Source organism: Hibiscus syriacus, unplaced genomic scaffold (assembly GCF_006381635.1).
Source record: "Hibiscus syriacus cultivar Baekdansim isolate YM2019G1 unplaced genomic scaffold, ASM638163v2 tig00110430_pilon, whole genome shotgun sequence".
Lineage (NCBI taxonomy): Eukaryota > Viridiplantae > Streptophyta > Magnoliopsida > Malvales > Malvaceae > Hibiscus > Hibiscus syriacus.
The window spans coordinates 677,016-691,953 of record NW_024062734.1 but is presented as its reverse complement, the minus strand read 5'-3'; the positions used below and the strand labels follow the sequence as shown (position 1 = coordinate 691,953).

General features: G+C 33.9%; 3 pseudogenes; 2 read left to right on the top strand and 1 right to left on the bottom strand.

Moving 5' to 3' along the window:
• The first annotated feature begins 7,106 nt into the window (after window positions 1–7,106).
• Window positions 7,107–9,526, top strand: LOC120125396 (annotated as a pseudogene).
• Window positions 9,527–9,592: 66 nt separating this feature from the next.
• Window positions 9,593–12,753, bottom strand: LOC120125395 (annotated as a pseudogene).
• Window positions 12,754–14,025: 1,272 nt separating this feature from the next.
• Window positions 14,026–14,334, top strand: LOC120125305 (annotated as a pseudogene).
• The last annotated feature ends 604 nt before the right edge of the window (window positions 14,335–14,938 follow it).

Here is a 14,938-nt window from a genome sequence, read left to right as displayed (position 1 = left end):
TAAAAAATATTAACAATATAATTTTATAATTGATAATTGATAAATTATTTTATAATTTTTAATAATAGATACTCAATAAAATATCATTTTTATGATAGAAACCATTTATATGTTTTAGTATAATGGGATAAGAAAAGCCTGTTCATATGGCGTAAATACCGAGGAAATGGGTGCCTATAAGTAGGGATAGCAAACGGCCGGGTCAAGTGCGGATATCTCCTTCCCATTCTCATACCCACATAATATTTTTCAATCCACCACCCGCCCATCATTTATGATGGGTACAAATTTTTAAATTCACACCCGCCCACGCAGGTACATTCTCAAATCCATCCCCACACCCACTACCCATTAATGACGTACCCGTCTAGACCCACCTGAAAGCAAACTTAAGTTATATATAAGCAAAAAAACATAAAAAAAAACATGTTCACTAAGAAACATAATAAAAATAATCCAAAGATTATCTGAGTTAAGTGTTAATATAGATTTTAAAGTACATAAAACACAATAATAAAAGACATAATTAAAGTTTAGAAACATAAATGACAAATACATAATGTTTTTGTTCTTTGGCACAATATTCTAAAATTTCAGGCAATATTTGTGACATCTGATACTCCAGTATTACAATCATCAATCTCTATTTCCTCTAATTGATAGCGCTCCAATTTAAATTCACTACTACTTACATATATAATAGAAAGTGGGCAGGCGAGCAGATATTTAGCTGGGCGGGAGGATGTGGGGCGGGTAGATGCGGGGCGGGTGGATACGGGGCGGGTAATGTCTCAAACCCATTACCCGCCCACTACCTGCGACGGATATCACTTTCTAAATCCACACCCGTCTACTACCCGCTAAAATTATACCAATCTCCGCCCCAATTAGAACGGGTGCGATACGAAATCCATGAAACTGTACCCGTTTGTCATCCCTACCTATAAGACTATAACCTTATCGGAAAAAAAAAAAAAAGCTATCCCTGTTTTACTGTTTTACACACAAAATGAGGAGATTAGAGCTTGAACTTTGAGTTGTCCTCACTCCCTACCATTAATCTTTTAAATTTTTTAGGTTTACTTAAAAAGTAAATGTTAAAACTATATTAAAAAGTTATCTTTAAGTATTAATTTTTTTATTAAAAATAGTCATTTAACATTTTTAACATTATAGTTTAAAGTGTCTATCGTTAATTGATATTTGTCAAACTTATAAAATTTAAAATTTTATTTTAAAATAAAAACAAAATATATTTAAAAAAAAACCCTAACTTTCTTTTTAAAAAAAGCCAAACTCTTAAAATCCTTAATTTCAAACTCATTTACCGGTCATTGTCCTTACTATTATCCAAAATCCCTAAATCTCAAAATCTTAAATTTCTAACCCTAAATCTATAGAATATTTGGAATGAATAGAAGTTGAAGGTGGGAAGGGAATATGGGAAAGGGAAGAAGGCTGGAAGGGGAAGGGGAAGGGGAAGGGGAAGGGGAAGGGACGGGGACGGGGACGAGGGATGGGGAAGGAGGAGGAAGGAAAAAGGAGCGGGGTTGTTGTTGTTGTTGTTTTTATTTAAATTAAAATTTATAATAGTGTCACATGTCATATTACATTTAAACTTAATGAATGTGACGGGTTAGACAACTAAAAGTATAATGGAGAAAATATTATGTATTTATTTTTAATGGAATTTTTTTTAAACACCTAAAGTTAACTTAAGTATAGTTCAAACACTAATTTTTACATTAAGCCTGTTTTTTATTAAAAGAATCCATGGGATCTAAAATTTCTAAAATACAATTTATTAATATAAGACTAAATAAGGGTATAAATTTGTTATAATTGAAAATCTTATCAAGAGTGTAAATTTTAGGTTTAAAATTAATATTTTAGGTTTAAAATTAATATTTTAGATTGCAACCGAATATATTATTTTATTCATAATATTTTCGGTTGTAAGTCATAAATCCCTTATAATGTAATTTTTTGATTGCAACAAAAGATATAATAAATTTATATAACTTTTTAAATTGAATATGATAATATTTTAAATTAAAATCCATCTTAAATTAGACTTTTCACAATAAAACTACCCCATGGGATCCACATGCAACTCACTTGCTCTGCTGAGCAGCTAGGCGTGGATAAATGATCATTCCGTCTTCTTTATTAGCTCATCATTCAAACGTGCACGAATCTAATGGATTTGAAAATGTTCTTCCTCATCAACTGAGCTACCTTTTTCTACAATGTCTCTTTCGAATATGAAGATTGTTATTTCTCGAGAATTTACCATATGAATATTGTTTTTAATACCAAATATAAACTTAGAAATGAGTTTCTAGTTATTATGATAGTAATATAAAATTTTTAGTTATTAACAAGTATCTCTATTTCTATTTTATACTCTATTAATAATTCAATATATTGAAGTTCATATGTGACACTACAATCATCATGATAATTTCTATAACATAAAAATATTTAAAATAATACATTGAGATTATAGTTCTAATAACGATTTATTTTCCCATCAAATAAAAATAAATAAATTATTTAACTACGAATGGAACAACAAATGACTCTCCAATTAGATGTGTCTACTTCTTTAGAATCTATAAGGTGATGCAATCACATTACATGCACTTAGTTATATACTTTATCGAGCATTAAAACTCCTCTATAATCCATAAATATAACCACATGCGAATGCTTGTGCATTATCTTCAAAGCAATCTTCATCAAATTCATTGAAGTTTTGTTAGAGCCACATCAATAGAATTTAACCATCATTGAACTCACTTGAGACATACTCAAGAAAGTTGTGACACGAAGTAGTTCAGTTATCAACATTTCTACAGGTCACAAGATGTCCATTGACCAAAAATCTTAATTGAAGTGTAACATTCTCTAAACTGATTGTACACTCCCCACACTAAAAATGAAATATGTGTGTATCTAATTTTCACCCTCAATAAGTGAAGAAATAAGTGTTGATTTCAGTTTATAACCTTTTTTTTTTTGATGAAATAAAGAGGGGAGCTAACACTCAATGTTCTTCTATCAAATTACAAGCACATGAGTCCTGTTGTAACAAGCTAAGTACTTCCAATGGTGGAGAGTAGAAAACCGTATGATCCGAGCCTCTTGCTATGGCTAAATTGGCTAGTTTATCAGCCACCTTGTTCACATCCCGATTTATATGCCTCAAAGTAACCGTCTATTCCTGCTTTAATAACTCATTAACCCGGTCGAGCAAAGTAAAAACTGATCCTTTATTAGTCTTTCCTTTAAGCATCCGAATGACCTCCAAGTTGTCTGCTTCAACCATAATTTGTCTTTCGCCAAGATTCTACGCATGCGAGAGACCTTCATGAATAAATAGTTTGAAAATACGATCTTCATCTTATTAATTTAAAATAAATATATTAAAAATATCATCATTATTCTTAAAATAAAAAAATATCATCAGTATTTAAATTATTATATACATATAATACTAATACATTTTTTGATAAATATATACTAATACATTAAATGACTGAATAACAATATCGCATAAAAGAATATTGAAACTTATCAAAAAGAATTGTACGATTTTTTGTATAGAATAAAAGAAAGATAGTTTTTTTAAATATATATATATATATATATTATCTAATATTAAGAGGGGATAATGGTTTTTATAGGGGGAGTGGGGAGGTGAACGGGCAGGAGAAGATAAGTGGGAAGGTGGTTTTCGTCTTATTAGTTTTTTTTTTTTTAAATAAAATAAAAATTAATTTTTGAAAGATATGTTTTATCAGAAGTGACTTTCATTTTTGATGATTGAACTCCCACGTAGGATAAATTTGTTCATGAAAAACACATTTAAACGTGCTTATGACAGGATACATCTTTACTCTTATCAATATAAAAATAATCAACGAAGAGTGTTAATTTGAGAAATAGTTTCTTTAAGAGATGATATGGAGGTATAAAGCCAAGTCCCCTTATACAAGGGTCAAATACTACTATATTAAAATTAATATTTAAGTTAAACTATACAGCCTCAATATAATTGTTATATATCTAATTAAACTAATATTTAATTAAAGACCAATTTAAAATTATTTTTTAACTTCATTTGAGAATAAAAAAATATTAAATAATTTTTTAACTAATGTTATAAAACTAGTATTAAATCATTCTAAAAACAAAATTGACATCATCAACACCGTTAATTAATAACTACTGATTAAAATAAAAAGATATATAACACTAGTGATAATTTTATAAAAAAAAATAGTTTGTTAACTAAAACAAAAATAATAATATTTGGTGACTAATTGCGTAATTTAACTAAATATTTTTATGTTTAAATTCGGATTCAATGATTTAAGTAGGCTCCATAGACTTGTGAAGGGATCACGTGTTTAGCCTTTTTCGAAAATGTGGTCCAACGAAAACAATGAAATGAGACTCTACCACCGATTATGCTGCTTCATCCTGTTTTATGTTAAAATGATAATTTTTTAAATCTTAAGAGAAAATAAATTTATAAAAATTTTAAAATATAAAAGTATCAATTAAAAATAAAAATATTTAAAATATATATTAATTTAGGTTTTTCAGGAATAATTGTATCAACCATCTCTTTTATCAATCTCTGAATTCACAAAGGGTGGGTCGGCTACGGGGCCACACTACACTAGACCATTGTCTGCAGTGCTATCTACGCGGCTAAGCTTCAAATTTTAATTATTACGTCACTTTTAACATAATTTTAGTCACAAAGATAATTGTTGAGTTTCCAAATTTTATACTATTTAAATAAAAATATGAACAAGAAAAGTGTATCTGGTTTCAGAAAAATATTTGTTTCCATTTTTATTTTTGGAAAAAGAAAAATATATATATATAGAAAATAGTTTTCATAATTTTCACTAAAATATTTTCTGAAAAAAATATTTTTAAGCTTTAAATTTAATTAATAAATTAACTATAAATCGAAATTCATGTATGCATAATAATTTTTAAATTAAGTAAAAAATATTATATCTTTAAAATAAATATAAAATAAAATAAAATAATACAAACATTCTTAACAATTTAACAAATTAATAAATCTCATACACAATAATATCTTTAACATGACTCGTCTTCGAAATCAATAATATTACAGGGAAAGACGTATATCCAAAATACAAAACAGAGATGGATAGAGAAAGACATATCTCCAGAAACACTTGATTAATTGACTGTCATGTGGCTTAATTATCACAAATTTTTTTAACTCACAAAAATCTCTATGCAGATGATTAGAGGCTATAGTTGAGTAAGCGGTTGATGACAATGGCAAGGGTCATCCACGAGTGGGATTGTTGCTTTAGGATTAAGGATTTTTAGATTTTTTTGAGATTTTTTTTATTGCCCTCTCGATTCTAGAGTTTTTCTCTAATTAATTCGGATCGATCTGTGTCGTACACATTATTTTGATGTGTAAATCTCTCAATGAGGATTTTCTACGTACACAGACACAAACTCGAGATATACTTAAGTAATATAAAATTGTTTACCACTTAAACCAACCGTCGTTGATAGATTTTTCTAAAATTTTAAAATACCTAGAGGTTTTTAAATAACAATAATAATTTTAAGTTTTTAAATATAATTTTCAAAAATATCACCACATGTCATATTTTAATTGGTAGATGGCATTTTCTAATGTGCATTACATCGTAAGTATTTAAAATATCAACATTTGTAAGGTTTGACATTCAGGTCGACCGAAAATGTTTAGACACTTCAATAAAAAAAAGAAAAAAATGTATAATTGGGATTTTTTTTTGTATTTAATCAAATAATAAACAATAATTATTATATTTTTGAAAACCCCGTATAAAGGTAACTACACTCAAAGTGACTTAATTGTAGATTTATTAATAATCGGACATTCTTTTTAAAAGTATAAACATTCTCTAATTTAAACATTGTCATAAACATATCATTTGAACATTAAATATGAACAAATAATTATGAGATTTAATTTAATAATTTAATTTATAAAATTTATCAATTTGATTTTAATTTTAAATTATTTTCATAAATGATATTTTTTTTTTATTTTCCTAGTGTAATTACAATTTAGTTGTAACTTATTATTGATTTATGATAGAATATGATATCCACAAATGATTTGATTTAATGGTCTCATTTAGTTTGATAATATAATAAAAAATTAAAGTGATAAATTTTTAAATATAATGATTAACTTATTTTAAATTAAGATAAAAATTAATATAATATATAATTTTGGAGATTATAAATATTATTAGATCAGGTTAAATTAGATATTTTTAACAATGAAGTGACCCATTTATAATAATATTTTAATTAAGTGATATGTTTATAATTTTAGAAAAAAGTTGATCTTGTTATTGTCAAATCATAATCAAGTGACCTTTGTGTGTAGTTTACCCTAGAAAATTCCTTGGATCTGTTTTAACTGAAAAGAGGGGGCGCTTTCATGACCGAGTTCGGACTTCGGGAGAAAACAGGTGGTGATGGCGGTGGTGGTGGTTGTGGGCCTGTTAGAATGCCGGCGCTGACGTTGGAAGTGGCGACGTAGGGGTTAGCATTGACGTGGCCATCTTAAGATTCCCAGTCATAAAAAGAGAAGAAGGCTTTTTTTTTCACCAAAATGACTTTTTAATAATTTCTTTCACTGTTATCTGATACTATATTTTTTTCTATTACTTCGTGGTACTGGTTAAACTGTGGGTCGCGTGGGGATGCATCTGAGCTGGTTCTGTTTTGGGTTTATTTGAACCGGTGGGTTAGAAGTTAGAACTCGTTTCCACATTTCTTTATCTCAAGCTTTTGTCTTTCTGGGCTAATGATTTAGGTAAAAGGTGTTAATTTTTGTGTATTTTTATGTCATTGTTGGTTGTTTAATATTTGGGTTTTCGTTCCTTTCTGTTTTTTGGGGTATTAATTGTTATTAAAGTTTGAATATTTTGATCTATGGAGTTTGATTTCATAGAAATTATCTTTTAGTTGAGCTGAGATATGAAAAACTGATAAAAGTTTATTGTTTTTGTTGTTTTCCATGTTATATGCAGTTGAAAATTGAGTGATTGAATTTGGTATGCTCATAAAAGATGCCACTAAAGAGTATAGTGCGAGAGTTAAAGGAAATGAAAGATGGTATTTGGAAAATCTCAAGGAGAGGTGGGGAAAGCAAGCTTGGCATAGCCGGACTCGATCCCATGTCGCTCCGGATCGGCCACAAGTGGAATCTGAATGCGTCGAGCAAAGCCCGTGGGCGAATCTGCCGCCGGAATTGCTCTTAGATATTATCCATAGGGTGGAGGAAAGTGAAACAGCTTGGCCTGCTCGAGCTGCTGTTGTTTTTTGCGCTGCAGTTTGTAGGTATTGGAGGGAAATCACAAAGGAGGTTGTGAAGACTCCTGAGCAATGTGGAATGCTCACGTTTCCAATCTCATTGAAGCAGGTTATACTCTTTCCTATTGGAAAAGTTCCCTTTTTGACCCCAAACTGTTTTATACATGCTTCGGTCTATTTGAATAAAGGGTAAACGAAGCTGCAAATGGTTTAGGAAACGAGGAAACCAGATTGGTATTCCGGATGTGCTCCGATTTAAGACAGCAATATTGGAGGTGGAGCAACGAAGAGTTCCATCAATATTTGCAGACTTGAGCATTAGAGCATGTTTTGCGGTACCAACTCCGGTGCCCCTCTACTTCTATTGCTTGTAGGTTCATTTTGCCCTGCTTCCAGAAAAGAACCTCAACAACATGCATCTATGTCAAGAACTTACTAATTGTCAGTAATTCAATGTGTCTTGCTGTGGCATTTCTATCATGTAATGATGATTGGGGTGATACTTGCATATTAAGAACTTTCAAATGATGCATATAAAGTTAATTTTATATTTTTTTTGAAACCCTGCTGTGTATTATCGACATTGACAATAAGTCTCATGTCTGTATAAACAATGGGAGTGGCTGTTTTCTTGTTTCTCCTCTTAAATATTTATGTCATTTGTTGTGCTCATGAACAGCCCGGTCCTCGCGAGTCTTCGATTCAATGCTATATTAAAAGGGACAGAGCAACTTCTACGTATCTTTTGTTCTATGGTCTGGTACCCTGTAAGTTGTCTCATTCATATGTTCTAAGTATTTGTTGCGAAATTGTTAGTAACTACTCTTCATTTCTATTGAAGCATTCATATCCGAAAAATATGGATATGGGCTATGAGATGACCCTTCCAGGATCCTTCAAGTATATTGAATATGAAGCTTACTCACATTTTGAGATGTATTAACTTTTGTGCTGCTTCGATTACAGCTGAGGGAGAGAGTGATAAATTGTTGTTGGCAGCAAGAAGGTCAGAAGGGCAACATGCACAGATTTCGTTATATCCTTGGCTGCCGATGATTTTGCCAGGGCCAGCTATACATATGTTGGGAAACTAAGGCAAGTTTCTTGATTACGTATCTTATGTTTCCCTGATTACACTCGCTTCATGTCCATGATGACATATTGAGTTTTTTTCAGGTCTAACTTTTTGGGTACCAAGTTCACCGTATATGACAGTCAACCTCCGTGTGACTCCATGATCCCATCAACTACCCATAGGAGGTTCCACTCTAAGCAGGTGTCTCCAAGATTACCTGCATGCAACTACAGTATAGGGACCGTTATCTACGAGCTCAATGTTCTGCGAACCCGAGGACCAAGGAGAATGCATTGCATTTTGCATTCAATTCCTGTTTCTGCTATTCAGGAAGGAGGCACTGCCCCTACACTTTTGGCATTACCGCAATCCTTGATGATCAGCCTTCTCCCTTACCTAGTCCAAACGGAAAGGGACAGCTAATGGAGACCAGCTCCCCCAGCCTGGAAGTCACACCTTTATTTTCCGTGGGCTCAGGAGAGCCATTAACCCTTAAAACCAAGGCTCCTAGATGGCATGAACAGTTACAGTGCTGGTGCCTCAACTTCAGGGGTCGTGTGACGGTGGCTTCTGTTAAGAATTTCCAGCTTGTCGCAGCTGTTGAGCCTGCAAATAATGTATCACCTGAGGAGCAAGATAAGGTAATCTTACAGTTTTGGGAAAATCGGCAAGGACATCTTCACCATGGATTCGATACCCTCTATCCTTTCCAAGCCTTTGCGGTCTGTCTTAGCAGCTTTGACACCAAACCAGCTTGTGATGATAGTCACTGGTTGGAGATCCGTATCATTGATATTGCCATGGATTAGTATGATCGTTAAGTCGCAACCTACTTCAGCAGCTTTATTGCAGACCGGCAAACGGGGCTGTAAAACAGTAGCATGTAGGTGAGTGATGTACAGCCTTCTCCTCTCGAATGCTTCTTGTGTTCCTGTACCGGAGTTTGTATTCAGATGGAAGCTTTTCTTGCACGGACTTTGCTGGCTGTTCTTAGCCTTTCAGTTAATGACTTGTATGTTCTTTGATCATCATAATTAGAATCAAAAACTAAATTAACAGCAATTTGTCCATATTTTTAGATTATTTGTTATTCTCCAGCAAAACATGCTATCTTAGAATAAACTCGAAACAGAAGGCCGCCTAAATAATGGAGATTAGTGTTGGAACCGGACATAATCATTTGCTAATTACAATTAGTTTACAGTATGAAGATATTGTCGCCAAATCCCAAAAGCAAATCCCTACCTGGCAAGGGTAAAGAATCTAACCAGGCAAATGTTTGTTAATCATAATATTGTCCTAGAAGAAAAATCCTAGTTTCATTTTCTTTTTTGGGTGCACTGGTTCTTGAGAACATTGGTAATTTCACTCGAAACAATGCCTTACGAGACACCTTTTCTTTAGAATAATCATTAGCATCTTTGGATTCGATGTTGTTGGAGTTGGAGAATTCTTCGGAATCAATGTCATTGGAGTTAGAGCATTCACCGGAATCGATGTCATTGAACTTGGAGCATTCGTGTTCATCACCATCACCTTTATCATGTTTGGTATCCCTAAGAAGCCGAAGCAATTCCATTGCAGTTGCCTTCCCTTTTCTGCTTCCGTTAGCAGATACGAAGAAAAGGAGAGGAAATATATTACACTCATCCATCACTGAGTGACAGTATTCGATACTTTGCGAGCACAATGTAAGGAGAATAGCCGGTGCATGCTCTTGATCCTCGTGAACACCGGTCTCGAGTAGCACAGCGATAGAAGCAATGCAGCCAGATGTTCGAGTGATCTCCAAGTCCTAGTCTCTTGGATACTGCACAAGTTTCTCAACACCACTATACAGTGCCTTGCGGTGTTGTGTCTTGTAAGTATGGAACAAGCTTGGGGATGCACTCCGAAGAAACCAAATCGGAACAAATATCGGTGCTCGAGGACAAATTACGCAAAATTTTGAGGATTTGTTCCTGGAAATCTTTGACGTTCGAATCAAGAATGTTTAACATGGAAACAAGAGCACCAAATGGATATATCTTAGATCCAGAACTGCTGTGTTCGGACAACACTGACATAATGTCAAGAACCTCTCGAGTTACTTCCGAGTCGATAAACAATGACAGCATACTGTATGCATCTTCGCTTAAGTATCGTGTGCCATTCCTGAAGAAGCTCAGAAAACGGTGAAAAGAATCACAAAACAACCCTCCATGGCTCAAAATCTAAGGAACATGTCACGTTAAGAAACTAGCCACATGTGCACATGGAATGAAAATTACCTGTTTTTACTCAGAAATGTTGATAACAACTTAAATCCAGCTCTCCGGGCTCTTAGATCATGCAAATCATTAGCACTGCTCAAAATCTAATCAGTCAATGAAATTCTTCGAAGACAAATGAAGACAATCTAGATCATCACATTTCAAATGGTTTTTAATGTCTTCAATCATCTTGTATTGTGATTCTCGATCAAGCTTGGCAAGGCCAGAAAGAGACTCCAAATCGGTCTAGACTGTTTTTCTGAGAGGTCGAAATGGCCCAAGATCATCACTGGTCTCCTCAGGCATCAAACTAGAGACATCTTCAATCCTGTTCCGAGATCCATCCAAAGTATAATTAGTATCTAAAGATCCAAGTGATATGTTGCTGATGTTTAATGGAAAGCCCAGATCATTCATAGAACCGCCTAAACTAGATATGGAAGTGGAAGAATTTTCCAATGAAGGAAGCATGTCCGGTTGCATGCTTGGGTCCTGGATGGTGTTTCCATATTTCCTACACCATGTTGTGATCAGATTCTTCAAGAAAGCATTTGGGTCAATGAATGATGGTCCAGTTTCATCTCGGTTTTGGGGCACCAGTCGTTACCATTGCCGAACCATTTCAGGATCCAAGTCCTTTCAAATGTTTGTCCAGAAGCAATAACAACAGGATCATACATCAATCTTGAAGATGGGGGGCACTTGAATTCCTCCGGAGGGTATATAGCTCGATTTAATGTTCCTGCTCGAGCATCATACTGCTTACACTTCGTATGAGATTCGGCATCAGCGGAGCGAGTATGCGCTGCAAAGGCTCCTTCATTTCGATCACTAGTGTTGTCTGTTTGCACTCCGCTAATCAAGTTAGCATACTTTCTTAACAGATATAGCAGATATTTCAAGATATTTTTCTTTTGTTGATCACCGTCACCCATTTTTTCAAGCAACTTCTTTATAGATTCTTTCTCTATCGAGATGGCTTTTGGAGAAGTGATATGAAGTCTTGATGCTGCAGTTTGAAGAGCCTTCATTTCATCATATTCGATTGAATCTGATGCCGCAGCTCCTCGCTGGAGTAATTCACGTACAACTTTCCAGGCCTCATCTTCAAATTTATCAGGGAAAAACTTTGCAGCTCGCAGATCATCGACAATTTGAGAGATCTGCAATAACATTTCGATATCAGCTTGAAGAAAGGACAGGACATCATGAAAAATGAAAATACAAGAAATTGTTGGTAAACAAGAAGGGTAAATAGAAGATTAATAAGACATGTAATTTGACAAACCTCATCAACCAACTTAACTGGAACCATACTCTGAACTTGGCATAAACATTGTTCCAACAAGTTCTTCATTTTCGACATCTCGAGACTATGGCATCGGTCCTTATTGCCTGAGAGTAATTGCCAAAGGGTATATTTTACAATCACAAAACTATATAATTAATTACTAAAGCTACCAGATAGAGTTTGCTGGATTCACTACAGTACTGAAGAAGTAACTTTGCTCTCTCGATTGCACTGTTCAGCGAGCACAGTGCCTTCATTCCTGAGGGCTCCAGGTCGAGCAACTTCGATTTCTGGAAATATCTTTATAATTCTATCAACAAACTTCCAAAGTTCTGTGCACATCCTGCAATGCACCTACAATCATCAATGACAATATGAGAGTACGAAATTTGAACTTTGACCAACAAATACAGGAAGATTTCCATATGTTCTAAAGTTTTAGTTTAGTTCATCCCTTTATATCCGAAGAAAATTTGAAGTATCCAGCAAATGTCATTTTACTCTGTAACAATCAAACCGGACACTCTTCGTGTGACCTACTTGTTCGAATACATTATACATACGCTGCTGGTGGTTAAATAGAATCACACAAGGTAATTGTACCTTAAAGGAAGTCGGATATGACGGAGTCTCGACTACTTCCACCATTTATGCAGATTCAGTCCCCATACAAAGCTTGCTTCCTGATTACAGAAACATAAAATACGTTAACGTCAACTAGGTAAACAGATCAGAATCTTCCAAACAGCAATTAGCAGATAGATACCTAATGAAATAATTCTCAAAAGATGAAAAGGGTTATCCATATTGGTTGTGCCAACATTTCCGAGGGTAGCTTTACCGTGAAACTTCAGCCAAAGAAGAAATATATACGTATATATATCAACCAGGAGGGAAGGTGAAGAGAAAACTCACTTACAACAATGATAAAAGAGAAGTTTCTTTTTCTTCTTTTCTGTACGTGTATTATTGAAATTTGAAGTTATATAACAAACACCAGATAGACAGAAGTTGAACAACCAGAGGCAAATAAACAAAAACAAATACTTATTTGTCTAGAAAAGTAAGTGCTTCAGAGAAGATAACATTTAGCCACCAGAAAAAAAAAGTGATTCTCACTCGCACAACAGTAGAAAAACCAACTTTAAAATGTAATATAAAGTGATTTTTTTTTTCAACTCCAAGGTAGAATTCAAGGGACCGAAAGTAGTTGTCTTGCAGCTCTACCATAGATGAGCAAGGCGAAAATGAAACAACGGTTCAGAAAAAAAACTTTAAAGATGATCAAACCGATTGCATGATCTTATTGCTCAACAAAAATAAACCCCAGTACTTTCTTGCCCTCTCTGACAACCCCAACACTTGAAAAAAAAAACCATGTCCACGACCTTAGATGAATATAGTGGTACAAACAGAAGCTTGAAAAAGGCAGGACAAAACCAGAAATGAAAACTCCAATTAGAACTGTGGCATTTAGAACCCTTGGACCACCAAGAAAATCCAAAACCGAAGAAAAGAAAAGAAAAATTTACTGCTTCATTGACCCATTTAACCAGTTTGTTTAGAACCCAGCAAGTATAAACCACTAATAAAGTTGAAGGTTAAATCTTCTTTTCTTTTAGTATGGAATCTAAACACAAGAGAAACTTAAAGGCTGTCAAGGCATCTTCTTTTGACAATTTCTGTCACTTCTTTAGGTAAAATACAAAGCAGCAACCATCAAATGAGAACAATCGCTACTAAGGGAAAAATGGGAATCCATCCGTGTTTACTTTAGAGGAAATGGGGTGATATGATAAGGATTCCAAATCTTTGCAGGAACAGATAAAACAATATAAGTACATATTCGCTACACATTTATTAAAGCCACTGTCATGAATCATCCAATGATTAGGCCCCAAAAGTACACTTCTTTTGTTATACGATGCAAATCAATCATAATTTCGTGAAGCAAAACAAGCTAACACTCAATTGCTAAAACTGATAAGGTTATACTTAGAATTCTATTGAATTGTTATACGATGCAAATCAATCATATTCTAAGTATAACCTTTGTTATACTTAGAATTTCACCTTTGGCATCTAATTCTCTCACTTCATCGCGTAGCTGATCTAGCTCCTCCTGGACAGCGAAACAAAACAAAATGTTCGAGAAGGCTCTGGCTAAATACAACCAAGACACTCCTGACCGCTGGCATAACATTGCTAAGACTGTGGGTGGAAAGTCGGCATAAGAAGTCAAGCAGCACTATGAGATCTTAGTCAGGGATCTCAAAGACATTGAATCTGGCCGGTACCCTTATCCATATCGAAGTGGGAGCAGCAACTAAAGCAGTGAGTTTTATACTAAACCAAATATATCCTAATATTTACAGCACTATTCAAATTTTCAAGTTTTGTTAGTTATCTACACACACTACAGATAACCAAGAATGAAGGACAGTTTAATATGCATGAACAATAACAAAGGACAGTTTAATTAGTGGTTCTCAGAATTAACATAGATGACATATCCATGAAGTCCTTGTCCTTCCAGCTCCACACAGTCGCAACAACACTTGGATCATACATCGTCATATACCTCAAGTTCTTAAAGATTGAAAACTGAACTACCCAAGTAGGTCCATAAAAAAATCCAGAAACGTGGGGAATCTTCAAGTGTCACTTTTTCTATGTGGTCCATCAGCCCTTTTTTTCTTTTTCTTACTGAGCATTGATTGGGCAACCGTACTGGTCAATTAACTGCTTATAAAGATCATTTATATTCAATGTTCTTATTGACAAGACTCCTTGGAATTACTCGTCTCCAGCCTAACCAAGCCCACATGAGATCCAATCTTTTTAGTATTTTAGTCTTTTTGGATAACATGTCAATGGTACTAAGCGCTACCAGCCCAAACAATTCCATGTGAGAATTTGAAAATCACAAACCTA